This window comes from Eleutherodactylus coqui, chromosome 1, assembly GCF_035609145.1.
Source record: "Eleutherodactylus coqui strain aEleCoq1 chromosome 1, aEleCoq1.hap1, whole genome shotgun sequence".
Taxonomy (NCBI): Eukaryota; Metazoa; Chordata; class Amphibia; order Anura; family Eleutherodactylidae; genus Eleutherodactylus; species Eleutherodactylus coqui.
In genome coordinates, this window is record NC_089837.1 from 478,761,226 (window position 1) to 478,780,762 (window position 19,537).

Below are 19,537 nucleotides of genomic sequence, written 5' to 3' on the forward strand. Positions count from 1 at the left end.
CCTTATTTGCATATTACCCAGAAGAACACTCACCTACTAGTTGCTCTCCCTAAGGAGAAAAGATAGCGTTCCTGACTTTAGCCTAGATGTGATAGGTATCATTTGCTGTGTATTTCTTCCTTTTGAGCTCATCTGCTATGAAGGAACATCATTTAAAATATGAGTTTAGAGAATAATTACTGCAAAGTCTTTTTGGTTGTAATAACTGTGATGCTTATTTCTCCGGAGAATACATGTTTTAAATTAGGAAGACTAGAAAGAGCTTCTAAGTAATCGTAGTTTTAAGTTTTCATTTGAGAACATCTGCTGAGTAGTCTCTTATTTCCTTTTTGTGTATTAGATTAGCTGCCAAATTTACTTCCAAATATAGACTGGGCAGAGATTCATGTTATTGCTGAATTATACAATGTGTGACACTTATACTCTAACAGGTCTAAAGTTCCTCTAAACACATTTATTCTGATTAGTCTAATATGGTTTAGCGATACATTCCAGGCGACTGAGCCCTTCTGTTCCACCTCTCCAGATCCACACATTATAATATTGTGCACAGGGATGCCAGACTTCTTCATCTAGTTAGGGAAATTGTTGGCCAGGGTTGTCTAACTTTAAGAACTCAAATATTTGTCTGATTGTTGATTGAAGAGCGCAGAGAAGCCAAATCCTCTAAGCCTTTTTGTTTTTTTCATGTGTCACCTAACTACCTTATTGAGTTGTTCTGCGATACACTGGTTTCTGTTTTCTTCAGTCATTGTTTTTGTTAGTTTGTGCAATGGAATAAGGATTAAGGTAAACGGGATGACTATTACCCGAGTAATCGCTGGAAGGAGTCAATGCAAACAATAGTTGCCCTATGAAAACACGGCAACCATCCGGGTGAGAAACAGTAATTCGCTCATTTCCGTTAACTTAAAAACATATATATAGTCGTTAACACTCTTCAATTACTTTTCTAGGTGACTTCTTGTATAGTTAAGGCCCATTTAGACGTAGCGATCATCACTCAAAATTCACTCAAACTAACAGAAGTGCGCTATAATCATTATGATTTCGTTCGCTTTTCTTTCGTCACTCAGTTTCAGCCGGCATAAAAATCATCTTTGCCTCGCCCACTTCTCGTTACGTCAAAACGCTACCCGCTCGGTGTTTCACATAGAACATGAAGCGCTGAGCGAGAAGTGAACAATTCTCCATTTTGATGTCTAAACATTGTGCACAAGCCTAGATGCAAAGCCTGTGTGACACAATAGTACTACACTTAGCACAGCAACAGGGAACGTACACACAGTTGTAAAAAGCCGTGCACTGTGCTATGCGGGATGGTCGCACCATTCCAGGGAGAGGGAAGGAAGCCTAGCCCTAACCTAGCAGGGAGGTTACAGGTACCTGCCCAAAGCGGGGACATCGCTTCGATAAAAGGCGGCCCCACTGTCTTCTTTCTGGGTCCTGATTATCCCTATAGGAACCCCTGGAGAGATGAACTGGCACGCAAAGACAAAAATGAAAAGCAACAAAACAAACTGGAAAGAAACCCGCAGCTACTTATTTGCATGTAAAAAAACACCCAGCACAGCAGAGCTCTAATCTCCACGTTCTCCACTATGGATTGGAATGAGCAGCACTGATCACCAGGAGGGGTGAAAATATATAGCCACTCTGCACCTGAAAACTGGCAGAGTGAATAGAAAACAACACCTCCACCCTACTCCCAGGTATGGATAATTCAGCATGCATCCATGCAGCAAAGGCAGACAGCACCAGCAGACTCTACACATGATGCATTAACCCTTTTAACAAGGCAACAGGTCTTTGCCTGTGTTGAAGCCACCATGTCACGACGTTTTCGCGACCGAAAAGCCACGACAATTTGTGCCAGAAACATTAAATGGAATATCTACATTTAAATAATGCCGTTTTGTGTAGTGTATCATATGCCCTAGTAGAAGTCCAACCTCTTTTTTTTTTTGGTAGAGGTGACGGGTAAATTGTGGACTTGGTGAGGGCCCTGTAAAAATACTAGAACCTACACTGGTGGCCAAAATTGTGGAAACTTTTTGAAAAAAGTGCATTTTTTTAATACTACCATAAAATGATATCATTGGAAAGATCATTCTATCCAAAGATATAGCTAAATAACCAAAAAAGAAGGTACAACAACCTCACGTTCATATGAACCAGATTTGTGTGACTGGAATATAACCAATAAGCAGAACTGTTTTTGAGAGCCAACTGGGTGTTGTTGTGTTTTTGCAAGGAGCCAATGAGGTCACAGTAGCTCTGAAGGTCATGTATTGGAGTGGACAGTTGAACATCTGTCTTCGCGTTGTGTGATTGTTATCAAGTCAGTTGCTTTTTTTACTTTTCCTTTTTGTGCTGAGTTTGTAGAACTTAGTAAAATAAAGTGAAAAGGGCTGACGGGTCACCCAGAAAGTGATGTAAAATAGTAATTTTACGTGAACAAGGCTTCACTTATGATGCAATTAAAAGTTAAATTGGTGAAAACGTCACCAATGGAGGTATTCCAGAATTTTTGAAAAGGACTAAGAATCTTTAGGGTCCATTTACACCAAATGTCAAAGTTGGCTTGGGCAGCACACTTTTGCTGTATAGGTGGCTGAGAACGATTGAACGATCGGTATTTAAACTGAACAATTAATGAACGAAACAACAATGATTTTTATGCCTGCATGAAATTAACGATTATCGTTTCGTGTAAAAGGTCCTTTTGCCACTTCAAAACCAGACTGGAAAAGGCAGGAAAAAGTGCACAACAGCAGGTGGTGATAGAAGAATTCAAAGATTGTGTCTAGGTAAAACAAGAAAATCACCCGAGTCTATAGAAAGTGAACTGTCTCAAAAAGGTGTGAAGTTGAGTTCAAGGAGCGTTCGGCAGAGACGGAAAGAATTTGGTCTGAATGCTAGAATTCCAGGAAAAAATACGTTTTTATAGCTCAAACAAGGAATGAAAAGTTTATAAAACCCATATTAACTGGACAGAGGAATAATGGGACAGAATCAGGGTGGTTTCACTGTGTCGGGGCTTCCGCTTTGCTGCTCTATTTGGTAAGCAAGAAAGGGTAATCCCCACGGCCGAACAGCGCCATCTTAGGACGGAATCGAACAGCGCCGAACAGATTCCCTTGGGTATAATGGGGTCTGTTTGGTTTCTGCTCAGTTGTCTGGCTTTTACCTGGAAGAAAAAGTGCTATAGCCTAACTAAGTACTAAGGCTTCTTTCACACGGGCGACAGTGATATCGCCGTGAGAAAATCAAAGCGATATTGCATCTGTGTTCTGTGCGATATCGCTGAGTTTTCTTGCGGCGATAACACGATTTTGTGTTGCTACAAAGTTGCGTGACTTTGTATCGCTCTTTTGCTGGGATTTTCAGGGGAGAGGGGGTGGGGCTTGGAATATAAGTCCTTCCTCAAAAAAACCCCCTGGCTGCATTAAAAAAAACACAATACATCACCTAACAGGCGCAGTCCGCTATGCCGTACTTCTTCTTCGCAGCTCCAGCGCACTTGCTTGTAGTATTTCCCCATCGCTTTCTGGTCAGGGGTTCTAAAACCTCACCCCCAGGAAGCGCTGGCTTTGATTGGTTCTTGAGCGCCAAAGCTCAGCCAATCACTGCAGAGCTCTATGAACCAATCACAGCCATTCAATGCGATGGCTGTAATTGGTTCATCGAGCGCTGCAGTGATTGTTGCATTGCAAGAAAATCGCACGATTTTGTCGCCCGTGTGAAACCAGCCTTACTGACATGCTGAGAAGTTTTAAATATTTCTTTTTTTTTATCTGTGTTTCATTTTTCCTGTCTAGAACTTCTGTTCTACTTTGAGTCATTTCATACAATTTGTTATATTGCATTCTACGCTAAATTATCTTTTAAACTGTATTTAATTTTATGTTATTATTACAGCAAAACTGGTTTTACAAACTATCTAACATCGAAAAATGCCCTTTTTTCACAAGGTGTGCCCTCTACTGTAACACACATTCAGTCTAGTTTTTGCTGCTGCTGCCAACAATGGCACTGAGCATGTTTTCCCCCTTTTTTGCAAACCGTACAGTATAACGTGATTTCCATTCAGGAATTTTGGACCTAAGGTCCCCGCTAGAGATGAGTGAACATGCTTGTTTAGAGCAATTACTCGAACGAGTATCGCTTTTTTCGAGTAACTGCCTAATCGGGCGAAAAGATTCGGGGGGCGCCGGGGGTGAGCAGGGGGTTGCAGGGGAAAGAGAGACAGAGAGCTTCCCCCTCTTTCCCCCCTGCTCCACCCCGCCGCCCCCCGGCGCACCCCGAATCTTTTCGCCCGAGTAGGCAGTTACTCGAAAAAAGCACGAGCACGTTCGCTCATCTTTAGTCCCCGCTATACTGTACAGTATATAAAGCTGTGGGTGAGGGAGAGCGACTGTATTGGTATCCCAGCTTTTACGGTAGGATTACTTCATTCATTGATTCTTACATGGAAGTAGTAGTCTTATTTATATTTATGTATACAGCGCCAAATGACTGTCTAAGGAATAGACAGATGCAGTATGTGGACAGATGTAGCAAGAAAATAATGGTATGTTATAGGGGTTGTACCAAGACTGCAAGTTATCCCCTAGCCATTGAATAGGATATAACTTGCTGATTGGCAGGGGTGTCACAGCTGAGAACCCTGCTGATCTTAACATTGGGCGTCCCATGTCCCCTCCTCAATGCAGGCTTACTTCACCTCCCACAGTCAAGAGGAGACTGAATGGAATGCAGCACCCACTCGAGTATATCCGTCAGCCCCATTGAAATGGCATGCCTGTCCAGCACCTTCAGGGGAAGAAGCGACCCCCACATTGATAAGCAGAACAGGATACAGGAGTCCCGCTCTGCAGATTGGCAGGGGTCTCAGTGGTGAGACCCCCAATGATCAGCAAGTTATCCCCTATCGTATGGATAGGAGATAACTTGTAATCTTGATACAGATTCTTGAAACAAATATGGCCATCCTAGGAAAGATGTAGGGATAGCACTGCATTAACAATGTCATATATTGTAAGAGTGAATGTCTTAAAAGGGGTTTTCACATCTCACACTTTCATAGCATTTCCACAGGTTAGATGCAGACCCCACCTCTGGGAGTAGCACTTACTGTATCTCCTGTTCTGGTGCCCGCTGCACCAGGCCTAGCTGCTCCGATGTCAGAGGCTGTTCTGCATATGTATGTAACCGTATGCAGGACAGAGCTCCAATGGAATTTTAGAGAAATTAGATATGGATAGTCTTATTATAAAAATGTTGTTTTATATATATATATATATATATATATATATATATATATGTATGTGTGTGTGTGTTCACAGGATTATTACAATTTTTTTTTTCATGTTGACCAATCATAACTCACGTTTAATCTTCAAAACATTGCTAACAATCATCATGACAGTCATTTTTATGTGTTTTTGTTGAGTAATTCCAAGGACTCCACAATGCCCTTTTCCACACAAAATAAGGCCTCATTCACATGAGCGCTGTTTTAGCGCTTGAAAATATTGCGGCTATACTGCACTATAGATCGCGTAAACTGATAATTTCCTGCACTTTTAATTAGCTGTGAAATTGCCCAATCACACAATCGACGCGGCGTGTTTTCCAGCTCCCACAGGAGTCTATGGAAAGCGTGCACCAAAGATAGGTCCGGTCCTGTCTTTTCTCACAGTACGGACCTTAGATCCAGGCATTGTAGCCACGCATGTCCTAACTTTGTTTGGTGCGAGTATTTTGCGCATCTAAAATTCCTTCATGTGAATGGTTCTATAGGAAACCTTCGGTTCTAATAGACTAAAGTAGCGCTCGTGTGAATGAGGCCCTAATAGGAGTTGGGGAGTGTGTGGGTGGTAGAGGAATTGGATTGGAAAGAGTTAAATCAAGTTCAATATCTGATCTGGATCAACTGGATCAACAGCATGGTTGGTATAACCTGCCCCTAGGCAAAAAATACCATGATCGCTCTTATGGGTGGCTACTTTGATGAGAGAACAATGTAAATGATGAGTACAAAGCAAGTTCATCGCCTTATCTGTGGTTTATTAAAATCAATGAGCCGTAGTGTATGTGTGGCATTCTTTTGTCCACCCAAGGGCATATCATTGGCAATCATCGGTCCGGTCCTGGAGTTTCTCAGCCCTAGTCCTCAACTACCCCTCATTAGTATTGTACAGGTGATTCCCTCTGTCCTATATATCCTCAAATCAGGACCCATTGAGGCAGAGGCGTAACTTGAAGTTCCTGGGCCACAATGCAAAACCTGTAGAAGGGCCCCCAACTATAATGCTTTATTGATAGTACTGGGCTCCCTATATGGAGAAGAGAGGCCTTATGGGCCCCCTAAGGCTCCTGGGCCCGGGTGCAACCGCATCCCCTGCATCCTCTATAGTTACGCCCCTGCATTGAGGGTTCCTGAGGACGAGCTGCCATATAATATATCAAGCAGAAACGTCTACCGTCTACGTCCCGTTGACACATGTTTGCATGTGACTCATACAACCCAGTGCTCCTTAGCAAAGCATAAGTTTACTTTTCTTTGGAGGTCTGTTTTGTGGTATTAGGACTGCGTGGGCTGTGTGGGTGATGGTGATGAAGAGTAGCGCTTGAACGAAGGAGGATGTATTCTTAGAGCGGCTCTATCTGATCAGGCCTCCTTGTAACCAACCGTTAGTCAAACAGGAAACTTTGTTCCAGAACTTACAACGTTTGCCTCGGCTGATCTTACAATTTCCTCTTGCTACAAAACACTGACAACAAATACCCAGAAGAGTAGCACCGACATCTATATAATAAATCCCGTAATATAGAGTCTTACGTTTACTCTATACTTAAGACGTCTTATATTTAGAGCGCAGTGGCATCGTTTGTGTCACATGCATAAGCTTTAAGAAGGTACACAGGAATACAATAGTACATTATTTGTAGTGAGTCATTCTTTTTATCAGTTTTGGTTGAAATCTTCTTGCATTGGGTCATCAAAGTGTTATAAAATCATCTGACTAGTTGAGCGTGGGTGGTAAACTATTTCACTGTCTATATAGTCCATGGCAGTGAGACTGTAGTGCCGTTATAACGATGCCAGCGAAAATAGGGCTCCGTGGAATATTGTCAGCTGTATGACGCCCCCACAGATTGCACACTAGTAATGCAGACATAAAGACGTACATTAAGACAATCTGCGTTAGGAACTTCTGCTAGAAGGTTCCAACGCCGATCCGGCACAGAATGCCGGAAGAAAAAGTTCAGCGTGAAGAACTTGTTTGTCTGGTAAAATGCCGGACAAGCTGAACGGAGACTAAACACTATTAACCCTTTGCAATCCAATTTTGGATTCAGAGTTTTCTAGGGGGCGTTCTCTTTCTGCCATTATACAATGGCGCCATCTGCTGGCTAGAGCCAGTACTGTGGTATGTGACATGCTGGAGAGGCCCCCCCGACAACAGAGCGGCCAGTAATCTACAGTAAGAATACCCTGCCGGACGTCTTCCGACATCGGAGCTGTACAGCCTTCAATCAGAATGTCTTTAGACGTCAGACAGTGGATTTGAAAGGGTTAAAGTCTATGGGGTCTATTTGGTGCTGTTTAGTCATAAGACGGATCCGTTCGGCCAGGGGATTATAATTTCGGAGCAGGAAACCAGAACCCCCGAGCGCAGCTGTAAACACAGTCGTCTAACCAGTATGACGGCATTTGTAGCTTTGGTCTATAATGTAATAAGCACTACTGGCTGTGAGGACATTCATTGTTTGCGTATAAGGCCGCTTTTACAAAGCCGAGAAAATGGCGCAAAATTTGTTTGTTACGAGATGCACAAATCTTACACAAATATGAACCCCATTCCTTTGAGTGGTTCTCATACATGAGCATTTCCCCCCCCCCCCCCCCCCCGTGTTGTGGTGCAGGATAAACATTGCGGCATGTCCCATCATTGCACATTCCTCCGGAACGCCTCACCCATTGTTTTTTAATGGGTCTGGGAAAAACCTTGCATAACGTGCGAGGTTCGCGCAAGTGCAATGAAAAGTTTCCCATTGAAAACAATGGAGAACACTTGCCGATCCTTTCAGCCGCACTGGAGGATCACTACGTCCCTTCTTGACACACGTTCCTGAACACGATATTGGCTCGAGTTTCACGGCCCGATATCGCCATGTGAAATTGGACTTAGGCTTTATCCATATTTTCCTGCAAGAATATTTTAGCAGTCACCTTTCAGCGACATCAGGAGCCGGCTGCCATTTTTAACCCTCTCTTAGGCTCCCGTCTTTGGCGCCGAGATTTTTTTTTTTTTTTAGATATTGCCAGTAAAAATAAATTAGGAGCTGATTAAAGTGGAGAGGGTCGCAAGGGAGGTTTTGGCGGTGACTCATTTGCACACCTGCCTGGAGAAGTGACCTGCTGATACTTGCCTATATCTTCATGAAAAAGAAGTTCAATTAACACTTAATTGCAAAATGCCATAATTCCATGAGCTAATTTTGTAGTCGCTGGGAACCAGCTAAACCCGTATATCCGCACAGACGCCGACTCGGTTGGTTATGAGCCGCGCGTTGTGACTTCAGCATCTACATATATGTGTATATATATATATATATATAGTTGTGTCCAGGTGAGAGTGCAATACGGCCCAGTGTAGAATTGCTTCAGTTTCTCGTTTATTTTTTTTTTGTTACTGCTAAGGCCCCTCTCAAACATGCGTTCAGAAAACGCTGCTCGAAATTGCAGCATTTTTACCGCAATTTTTAACTACAATTTCGAACGCATGTCACAGCATTTGGCAGCACTTTTTAACGTACCCCATCATTTTGCTGGGTGATGAGGTGTGGGAAAAAGCGCTAAAACACACGAAAATAGAAGAGACAGCGCTCAGAAATTGCGGCATTGCGTTCTAGCACAGGTCTGCGAGGCCCTATTGAAATCAATGGGAGCGTTGTACCGTGACGTGGCGATCGGGACAAAATACTAATAGAAAAAGCGCTGCATGCAGCACTTTTTCTTCTGGCTAAAATCCGGGCAGCTGAGCGGAAAGCGAATGGATCCCATAATAGTCAATGGGGTCCATTCAATGCTATTCAGTTCTGTCAGTACATGGAGCCGTTCGGCCAGGGGATTCCCCTTTCCTGCTCCCCGATGTGAAACCATCCTTAGGATGCCTTCAGGCAATTGTCTTTTAACTCCGCACGGGGGAAAAAAAAACTGCCATGGTTTGCAATGTGATTGCAGTACTTACTGCAGTCACACCAAAATCATGGCAAAAATGCATGGAACTTTGGCAGTGCAGTTTTTACCGCACCTCGACCAACAACCTCATATGAATACAACCTTGAAAACCATTGCATTGAAGTGAATTGCTAGCTTCACTTCTGGCCTAAAGGCAGCTCTAGCCTATAATATGTACTAGTAGAAAAGGAGAGGGGTGGAGCAAACCCAATGGTATGGGAGGTTTTGGTCCCAGATGAATGGCTAGAGACCAAAGAAAGCCATTGGAAGGGCTGTGAAGAATGAATGAACTGTGGAGGTGCTGCCAACCAGGCAAACCCACCAAAGGTGGGCATGGCAGATGGGTGAAGAGCTATAAAAAGAAAAGACTAGTGGACAGACACAACTCTCCAGAAAAGACAGTAGGATGTATTATTCAGCTTTTTTTATTAAAGGGGTTGTCCCGCGCCGAAACGGTTTTTTTTTTTTTTCAATAGCCCCCCCGTTCGGCGCGAGACAAACCCGATGCAGGGGCTTAAAAAAAAAACCGCACAGTACTTACCCGAATCCCCGCGCTCCGGTGACTTCTTACTTACCTTGTGAAGATGGCCGCCGGGATCTTCACCGTGCGGCTTCTGTGCGGTCCATTGCCGATTCCAGCCTCCTGATTGGCTGGAATCGGCACACGTGACGGGGCGGAGCTACGAGGGCAGCTCTCCAGCACGAGCAGCCCCATTCAAAACGGAGAAGACCGGACTGCGCAAGTGCGTCTAATCGGGCGATTAGACGCTGAAAATTAGACGGCACCATGGAGACGAGGACGCTAGCAACGGAACAGGTAAGTGAATAACTTCTGTTTGGCTCATATTTAATGCACGATGTATATTACAAAGTGCATTAATATGGCCATACAGAAGTGTATACCCCCACTTGCTTTCGCGGGACAACCCCTTTAAGTATATTAAAAACCAGCATAGGATGCATGTTTAGGGGAGAACCCCTTCTTCAGTCACGCTGGGTGGGACATCACTTCTAGGACTAGGGGATATAGATCAAAAAATTGCCTGTGGTACCAGTGATGGAGATGGAGAGAGCAGGAGAAGTGGAGGATGTACCCAGCTCCAACACTGGTACCACCACCGCTTTTTGAATCCTTAGTCCGGAGTCCCAGAAGTGATATCCCACCCAGTGTGACTGACGAAGAGGTTCTCCCCGAAACGCATATCCTATGCTGGTCTAGAATAGGTACTAATACGTACATTTCCATGGATGCCTTTATTGGAGCTCTGTATAAAGTAGAGACAGTGTATAGGCCTAAACTTTAGTTACTACTTATTTAAAGTTGCCTTCCAGTTTTGAGACAAAATTCTGTCCTGGGACCGGAGGGGGAGGGGGGTTTATAACCTGCAGTAGTTCCTTTCTGCCATCCATCCAATCCACTGGCTCCAGTCCCTGTTTTAGGCTGGCCAATATGGCCAATGCAATCTTCAGACTACCTAATCCTCACAGTGCTTTGGTAGAGTTAAACAACTAATGCATCATACCTGTTCTCTAATTGGCCAGAGCTGCTCATGTGATCAGCACTGGCCAATTAGAGAGCAGTGTACATTAGGTAGCTAGAATATTGCTGCAGCCATCTAAAACAGGGCCTGAAATTGGCTGATCGAAGGGGCGGCAAAGAAGAACTGCAGTTAATATACCCTTATGCCCCATCCTGTCATGGGACAGAATTTTGTCTCAAAACCGAAGTGTCACTTTATGTATCTGCAACATTTTCTGATCCTATTTACACCTAAGGGCAAGTTCACTCTTGTTCTAATGCTGCATGGCGCTTACGTAGTATGATATTGAGTCATGTATGATTTTGAAGACCGACAATGGTAGAGCGTGGACCCATTAGAGGTGATAGGCGCTTCATGATACGGATCTGCAATTTAGCAGTACATGGCAGTCTGGAAGCTGCCAACACAAGGCCAATGTGGCCTTAGCACTGGCTGTATTTCTGGTCTTGGCCATACTTACAGGCAGAGACGACAAGGCTATCTCCCGCTTTAGGTTTACGACCATTCTGGAAGTTGTTTGAAGCCACTTGCAGGATACATGAGACCATCTCCTATTGTGGAGCACTTTCCTAGGAAGATCCAAGTAATACATCAGGACGGATCAAGGTCAACTGCGCAGCAGGATGCATTGGGCCTCTTGTCTTTTCAGTGGTGAACATTGGCAGGGCCCAACTCCACTCCATAGACCTCCTCAAGATCTCAGCTGCAAAGTTGGTTCCATGCACTACTTGTCTGGCCCCTAATAGGTTCTCTTGTACACTCTCAATACACACACTGTACTCTCTTCTTGAGGTACACTAAAACACCTCACTATATAGGCTGGCTTCATCCTAGCTCAGAGCCCTTGGATGCCACGCTACTGTATCTGTAACACTTGACCTAAGACCTTGCCAGCCCACCATGTCTGCCTTTACGTAGTATAAACATCACAACTACTTTTAATGCCAGTAGTACTGGCAAATATGAGCTTTGTGTGGCACAGAGTTTTAAGGCAGCAGAAATGCAGAATTAGGCTCTCGTCCTGAAGGTTGCGGGTTCAATCCCTGCTAGGGTCACGTAGCTGGCTCAAGATTTACCAGCTGGGGAAGGCAAGGCAAGATGACTGGGGAAAGCAAGACAAACCACAAAAACAGTCTGCCAAGAAAATGTCACAATGTGAGGTCACCCTAGGAGACAGTAGGGGACTTGCAGCAGGGGACTTTACCTTTATCTACCGGCGAATAGTCATGTTAACAACTCAGTGGCCTAACCTACAAACACAACATGTCCAGGTACTGTCACAGTTACAAGGGATCAGCCCAAGTGCATTATTGTGTCCGTGGTGCCAGTCAGTGCTCTCTCTAGTCAGCTTGTGTCGTACCACCGCCTTTCAAGTTACGTAGGGAATCACAGTGTCACGATGTCTCTCCACCATAAATAATGTATTGTCCCTGTGGTTAAATGAAAAGGAAAGCTTTTTTTTTACCTAAATAAGGCAAAAATGAAGCGGCCCAGGTCTTTTTATAGGTCTAGAGAAAAAGTACAAAGTGTTTTATCGCTAAGGCTGTTCCCTCTTAGGAAAACACTCAGCTTCCCTCGAGCTTTACTGTTCCAATTGAGGAATAATTCCCAGCACAATGTACTATTTCTCTGGCAACCCACTCAGAGACTACAAGCCAAGCTATTTTCTATCATTTTAACCCATACTCTCCAAATCGGTACCTACAGCATTGTGCAGAAACAGGGTATGGGCAGCAAGACGTAATACGGACCAGTTGTGTCGATATATCTATCTCATGATTGCAATACATTCTCGATTCTGCTGCAGTCTGGGGGGAAATGCAATTATGATGATTGTTGCAGATGATGACTCAAAACATTTGCGACGTGTACACATTGATTCCATATGGTGTGGAATAATTAGTACATAGCTTTGATTGGAGTTTAGCCCCTTAGTGCCTTAACGACCAAGCAATTTTCATAGCATTCTAATGCCGTGGTCAGACGAGTGTTTTTTTTGCATGTCTATGTGCGCAAAAATAAAGTGCTTCATAGATGTACAAAATGCGCATGACCGAAGCTCCGTGCTTCTTTTTAACGTGCCCAAAATAGTGCGTTCAGGCCTTCAACAGGCAAAGGTGCCTGTTCATTGGAGCAGCTGTGCTTGTAGAAGCGCAGCTGCCCCACGAAGGTCCCCTCATCAATGAACACTGACAGCACTGTCACAGTGTTCAGTGATGATGGGACTCCTCATGGGGACCAAAGAATCCTTTACCAATGCTGTCACAGCCGTGGCAGAGGACTGCAATGCTATGCCATTGCTTTCAATGGGGCCGGCGCTGCTGCCGCCCCATTGATAGCAATGGGATAAAGGCAACCTCTGCAGTAATGATTTTTTGGGGGTGGACTTGAAATATAAGCCCTACCCTGAAAATCATCCCTAGCTGCTAAAAAAAAACTCACCTACAAGCGCTGTTCGGCTCTTCTCCCCGATCTTGGCAGTTTTCATCTGTATTCTAGTGGCCGGGGATTGAAAAACCCCCACCTCCACTGCCTCTGATTGGCTGAGTGCTGTGACCAATCAGAGCCGAACAGCACTTTTACGTTAGTTTTTTTTTTCCTTAACACTTAGGGATGATTTTTGGGGTAGAGGTTATATTTCAAGCCACCCACCGAAAGTCATCGCTGCAGGGGTTGCCTTCATCTCATCGCCTTCAATGGGGCGGCAGCAGCGCCGCCCCCATTGAAAGCAATGGCATAGTATCGTGGTCCTCTGCAACAGCTGTGACAGGGGATTCTTTTGTAACCTCTGCAGACCCCTCATCACTCAACACTGTAATGTTTTTTGCTTTTTTCTTTTAATGTTCCTATTTCATCCATCAGAGAGCTTATTCACACGAGCGCAGGCATTTTTACATGCGCCCGCCAGCGCCATAAAAGTGTGTGAATGGGCAGACAAATCTCCGCCCCTTGTCGGCTGCCAGCAATGGGAGGGGGCGGGACAATGCGGGAGCTTAGCAACTAGCTCCCGCCCCCTCCTACTCCAAACAGCCGGCAAGGGGTGGAGAGAAGGAGGAAGGGGGTGGGAGTTTAGCAGACACGCTGCTAAATTCCCTCCCACCTTCCTTCTCCGGCAGCTCCCATAAGCTCCCATGGGGGTCTATGGCAGCGGCCCACGTATTCTGGCCAGTAAGATAGTTACTGAAGTATCTTTCCTGGCTGGCGTAAAAGCGCCCGGCCAAAATGAGCTATGCGCTATCTTGTCCGGCTGGGCGCTTTAACACATGGACAGCGTATATTGGCCGGGCGTGAAAAAGCGGCCGGTATACACTTGTGTGAATAAGTTCTAAAACAGGTTTTTGTGGGCAAAATGCATATTTTCTTTTCAAAATGGATTAAAAAAAATAGGAAAACGTTTTTGACACTATATTTTAATTTTTCAAGAGGATTACCCAGGAAGTGGCCTTCTGTGGGCGGCTGAGGACTGCAAGAAGCTTGTCGGAGCTCGGAGTGTAGCAGGAGGGACCTGGAGCGAGCTTGCTAGGTAATTTATTCCTTTCCTTTATGTAATGCAGCTATGGCTTATTTTTGGGGTAGGGCGTATATTTCAAGCCTCCTGAAAAATCCTAAAAAAAATCAGGTTAGGGCTTATTTTCAGGGAAACAGGGTACGTAAAATGTGACACAATTGGGGCACAAATTTCACCAAAAATGTGCTGTACATGCTTTGCGCCCAATTTACTGTGTTGTGTTTTATTATTGTTGTTTTTCCACTTTTTACACCTTACTGGACAATCATTGTTAATAGCTGCACGGATTTGCAGGTAAAACTGCTATTTACCGCAAAAATCATCTAGACATTATCAACCTGAAGCTGTGCCGCTGTACGGTTGATGCTACGTATGTCCGAACCGTAATCCTCGCTAACTTATCTCCCCCATTGTGTTTCTTACACTTTAAATACTAGTCTTTGAGATTGATGTAATACCATACCAAAAAAGGCCAGCAGTGCTCTATTTTATTCTATCCTTGTCTTTGACGCCTCGGCATTCAGACCAAAATGTTTCCTACGTTGGTAGGAAAAGTCTATTTTAGGATTCCTGATTACTATTGATACATTATGTATACACACCTTAAATAGTCTTTTCAAGTCGGAGTTAAATGGATACAGTCAAATTCGGGATTTGCTTACAAGCCATTTTGAGCACCATGTTTTCTATTTTAGTGATGCCTTTTTTCACAAATTGTACTTTGTGTTTCTACATTTTTTTTAACGGTGGAGGTAGCAAAGATACCCCATTTTAAGTGGTTATCTAGCTCTAAATTATCGATGGCCTATCCTTAGGATAGGCTATCAATAGTAGATTAACGAGGGGCCACCGTTTGAGACCCTCACTTATAAGCTGTTTGCCGGGAGAGTGCGCTTATGCACTAAGCTAATTTCTTCGGGAAATACACATCTCCGTTCCAACTGCACTGGCCAGGCTTGGTATTGCATATAATAATAAAGTAGGAATGAAGTTCTCTGTTGCCTGCAGAAATCAGCGCAGTGTACAAGAGTGCTGGCCCAGTGAATAGCTGATCAATGGAGATCCTGGGCAGCAGACCCTGCTGATCTACTGTTGCTGGCCTATCTTGGGAAAGTATTGTTCTAGGTAAGAAGGGTACTGGGGTGTTTTGTGTTAAGGCCCATTTAGACCCAACGATTCTCACTCAAAAATCGCTCAAAGCCGTCTTTTGAGCGAGAATCGTTGGGTCTAACTGCACGGACATCATGCAGTTTTCGTTAACAAGTTGTTCATCATTGGCTTTCAGCAAGCTGAAAGAGAACAATGAGCCTTATCAGTACCGCACACTTAGTTCTCAGCGGGATACCGTCGATAATATTGTTTTAGCTGGAGAACACAGCCGAAGTATAAAAAAGACAGCGCTCTAGCTGTGTTCTGCATACCTCGCTCGGAGCGCTAAGATGTATACTAGCTGTGCATTCCGTGAACACAGCAGGAGTATACAGAAGACAGCGCTCCAGCTGTGTTTTGCATACCCCGCTTGGAGCGCTCAGCTGTATACCAGCTGTGCACTCCGTGAACACAGTAGGAGTATGCAGAAGACAGCGCTCCAGCTGTGTTCTGCATACCCCGCTTGAAGCACTCAACTGGATACCAGCTGAGCGCTCCAAGAGGACAACAGCTGTATGCAGAAGATAGTGGTCGATCTCGTCTTCTGCATTCAGCGTGAGCCTTCATTTACACACTTATGTAAAGCTTCAACAGTAGTGGGCCTGAGGAGTATGAGTTTGGGCAAGTGCTCATGCTGATGGCAAAAGTTAGCTGCAACTTAGTAGCATTCATCAGTAAAGAGGTGTTCTCACTTATCCCTCATTCTCAGTTGTGCGGATACATACCATAAAATTCTTGATATAAGCACCTGGTTAGATTAAATAACTCATTGGTAAAAGAAGTATCCCATCTGTCAAAGTATCCATTTATACTGAACGACATCTACAATATGTACTACAGTGACTATTAGAGTGCCCACAGTACGGCACTCCTCTTTGTATTGATTTAATATTCGGCTTGCAATATGTTTCTTCAGGTTGCCAAGTAATAGATGCATCTGTAACACCGTTAATAGAACACATTAATTTGTATTTTCTACATAGATAGAGATGATAAAACGTCATTGACAAGCATTATATATAAGCAGTGTGCAAACCTGAAACAATGTATATAAAAAGAGAAGCTTTCTTGAAATGTGCAGAACAATAGAGATATCTTTGTCTACAACGCCCGAAGGACTTTCTAATATCTGCAAGGAACATCTCATAGAGGGAAATACACAAGAGTAGGAATTGGTTGATTTCATGTCTTGTGAGCGCTTTGGCCTTAGAGAATTGAACATAACAGCATTTGGCCGTCCTTGATTTTGGATGTGTGGGAGGAATATTATTTTCCTGCTTTAGTTCAGTAGGTAAGTGGGAGGATGATGGCCAGCGGGGACTGTTTGTCACTGACCTACAGTGATTCACATCAACTCTTGGGTCCTGGAATGTGAATTGTTGAGTTGTGTACGATCAGGAAAGTACAAGACCGCTGTATACCTTTTGTCCTGTGTTTATTGTCACGCACAAGGTAAAAAAAAAAACACCTTTTATGTGCGAAGTACAAAACATGTCTGGTTGAACATTAGTGTGCTTTCTGCCAACTAAATAGAGCTTTGTTACCCTCTCCACACATGCCAAGTTATACAGTCTTTATACAAAGCGAAAAACATTGTCAATTTCACTAGAATTTTGCCGTGTTCCCCTACAGCAAGCAAGCCGAAGCTGATATAGTAGTTTATGATACAGTATGGTAATCAAGAATACCCTTTATTTCCAATATTAGCTCATTTGTCTTTCTTCATTGGCATTTACAGGGATCCAGGCTAAGAATAAATCACTAGGCTGCCTATGTCTCCTAAGTATATAGCATCCAAATTATTATCAGACTAAGGGCCGTTTCATATCTGCGTCACTTTTTTTCTCTATTCCAAACCCAGGTAGCTGGACAGACCCCATTTTAATCAATGGGGTCCGCCCCGGCGCTATTCGGTTCTGTCCAGATACGGAACCATTCAGCCACGATGATTCGGAAGCAGGAAAGCAGGTGTGAAACCACTCGAAGTTGCTCCATGATCTTAACCTTTCACACCTCCGCCAAGATTTTTCTCAGTCTGCACCAGTTCTCTGGAATGCGCTACCCCTAACAATCAGATTAGGCCATGTGATTCAGCGATTACTCCGGCTGACATTATAGAGTCATGAAGGATTTTTTTTCCCTCCAAATAAGCTAAATGGCTGCTTGGGTTTATTTTTTTTGCCTTTCTCTGGACCAACAAGGGGGTTGAAACAGGCTGAACTCGATGGACATTGTCTTCATTCAGCCTGACATACTTTGTTACTATGTGCAGATCTTCGATGGAGATTGCATTCAGAGCCACTGGCGCAGATCCAGCATCAAAGAACACAGCATTCTGCACTATTTTGTCCTGCAAAATGCTGTACGGTTTCTTCAACTGATGATTTTGGAGATCCCATCAGCGGACCCCCACTAATTTGTTGTTGAAACCGCTTTAAATAACACTGCAGTAAGCTTCTTTTAGTAGCTTCTACAATGTTAAAAGGGCTGTCCCACAATTTCAACCTATCTGCTATCCCCTGCCAATCCATGTCTGTTATCATTGTGAGGGTTGCTCCTCCCCTTGTAGTGATGTCACTAAGAATGGAGCGCTGGCCGAGCATGCGTATTCAATGTTTTATTCATTTCAATGAGGCTAATGGAAATAGCCGAGCGTCAACCGCTACGTCATGCAATGTAGTAACATAGCATGTAAGTCCGAAAAAACGACATGTCCAACCAGTTCAGCCTGTTATCTTCCTAATGTTGATCCAGAGGAAGGAAAAAAAAAAAAAAACAATGAGGTAGAAGCCAATTTTCCCCATTTAAGGGAAAAAATTCCTTCCTAATTCCAGTCTTTCAATCAGAATAATTAATTGTACAGCAACAGGCCTCATGTCCATTTAATTTGTGGAATTCGCACAAGTCACCTGTGCAGAAGATTTGCAATTTAACGTGCCATAGGGAAGCATTGGCATCCGCAACTGAATTTAAGTATGCGGATTTCATTTGTGGACCGTTTGGTGCGCAAAACAAATCACAGCATGCTCCATTTCAGTGCGGATTCCATGTGGACGGGCTCAACAGGAGTCAGTGGGTGAGGAAGATCTGCAGTGCAGCCACAAATACAATTGCGGATGCACTGCGGATTTGAGGTTTAAAATCAATTAGGGAGGTGGGGAAAAGTCTGGGAGGTGGGGTTGCGGATTTTTTTCCGCATGGATGATCCACAGTGCATCCGCGTACATCCACGTGGAAAAACCATTACATGTGCTATCTCCCGCAAATGGTTTCCGCAGGGCTCCAGTTGCGGAAAGCCGCATGCGGAATCTGATCTGCCCAAGAACATGAGGCTATAGTCTTCAGCCTTCCGTCACAGCGCATGGAAGCTTTTCATATGTGCCATCTTGGTGGATGAAGTAGAAGTTTCTCTAAAAGTACAACAAAGGTGTGCAGTTGAATGTTGTGCTAAGCTTGGGAAGGGCAGTAATGAAACTTTTGAAGTGTTATGACAAGCATATGGTGAGGAAATGATTAGTTGCGCTACGGTATTTCTGTGGTGGAAGCACTTTTAAGGAGGGCAACCCACGAGTGAATTATGAAGAGCAGTCAGGGAGGCCATCGACAGCAGTTGCAGATGTCAACATTGCCAAGACTAATGAACTGTTACAAGAAGACAGAAGGCTGACGTTCTGTGCACTCTCGCCTTCACTTTGCATCTCATTTCAAGAGGCTCAACACATTGTGACAAAGAAACTACCAATTCAAGACACACTGATGTATGACGGTCACAAACACCTGTATAGTGTTGTCAGATCTACCGCCTGCAAGAAGAGATACAAGCAGTCTCATTCATTTTCAATCAGCCTTCGTACATTCTTTTTTATCAGACTATCCCTTTAATGCTTTAATTAAAAGAATGTACCTGAAAGATTGACTTTAAATACTCTTCCCACATTGTACTTTAAAGGGGTATTCTCATTTCAGCTTTTCATAGCCGAGAAGGGAAACTGCTAGCTGGTAACTGCAAACACGGACGAGCCCCTCAGCCCAGCGCTGGTTCCTTAGGGCCATTGAAGTGAATTAGAGCTTCGGAAACAGCATAGA

The 19,537-nt window shown here is 44.0% G+C and overlaps 1 protein-coding gene across 2 annotated transcripts in view; it reads left to right on the top strand.

Moving 5' to 3' along the window:
• The window catches only part of DGKA (diacylglycerol kinase alpha), a 154,401-nt gene that overhangs the window by 39,118 nt on the left and 95,746 nt on the right, over positions 1 to 19,537 (top strand). Inside the window, exon 2 of one of the 2 annotated variants that reach the window (XM_066585003.1) lies at positions 14,218 to 14,317. The exons of the other annotated variant lie outside the window; for it this stretch is intronic. The gene's annotated coding sequence lies outside the window, so the exon portion shown is untranslated. The remainder of the gene's footprint in view (positions 1 to 14,217; positions 14,318 to 19,537) is intronic. 2 annotated transcript variants of the gene reach the window in all.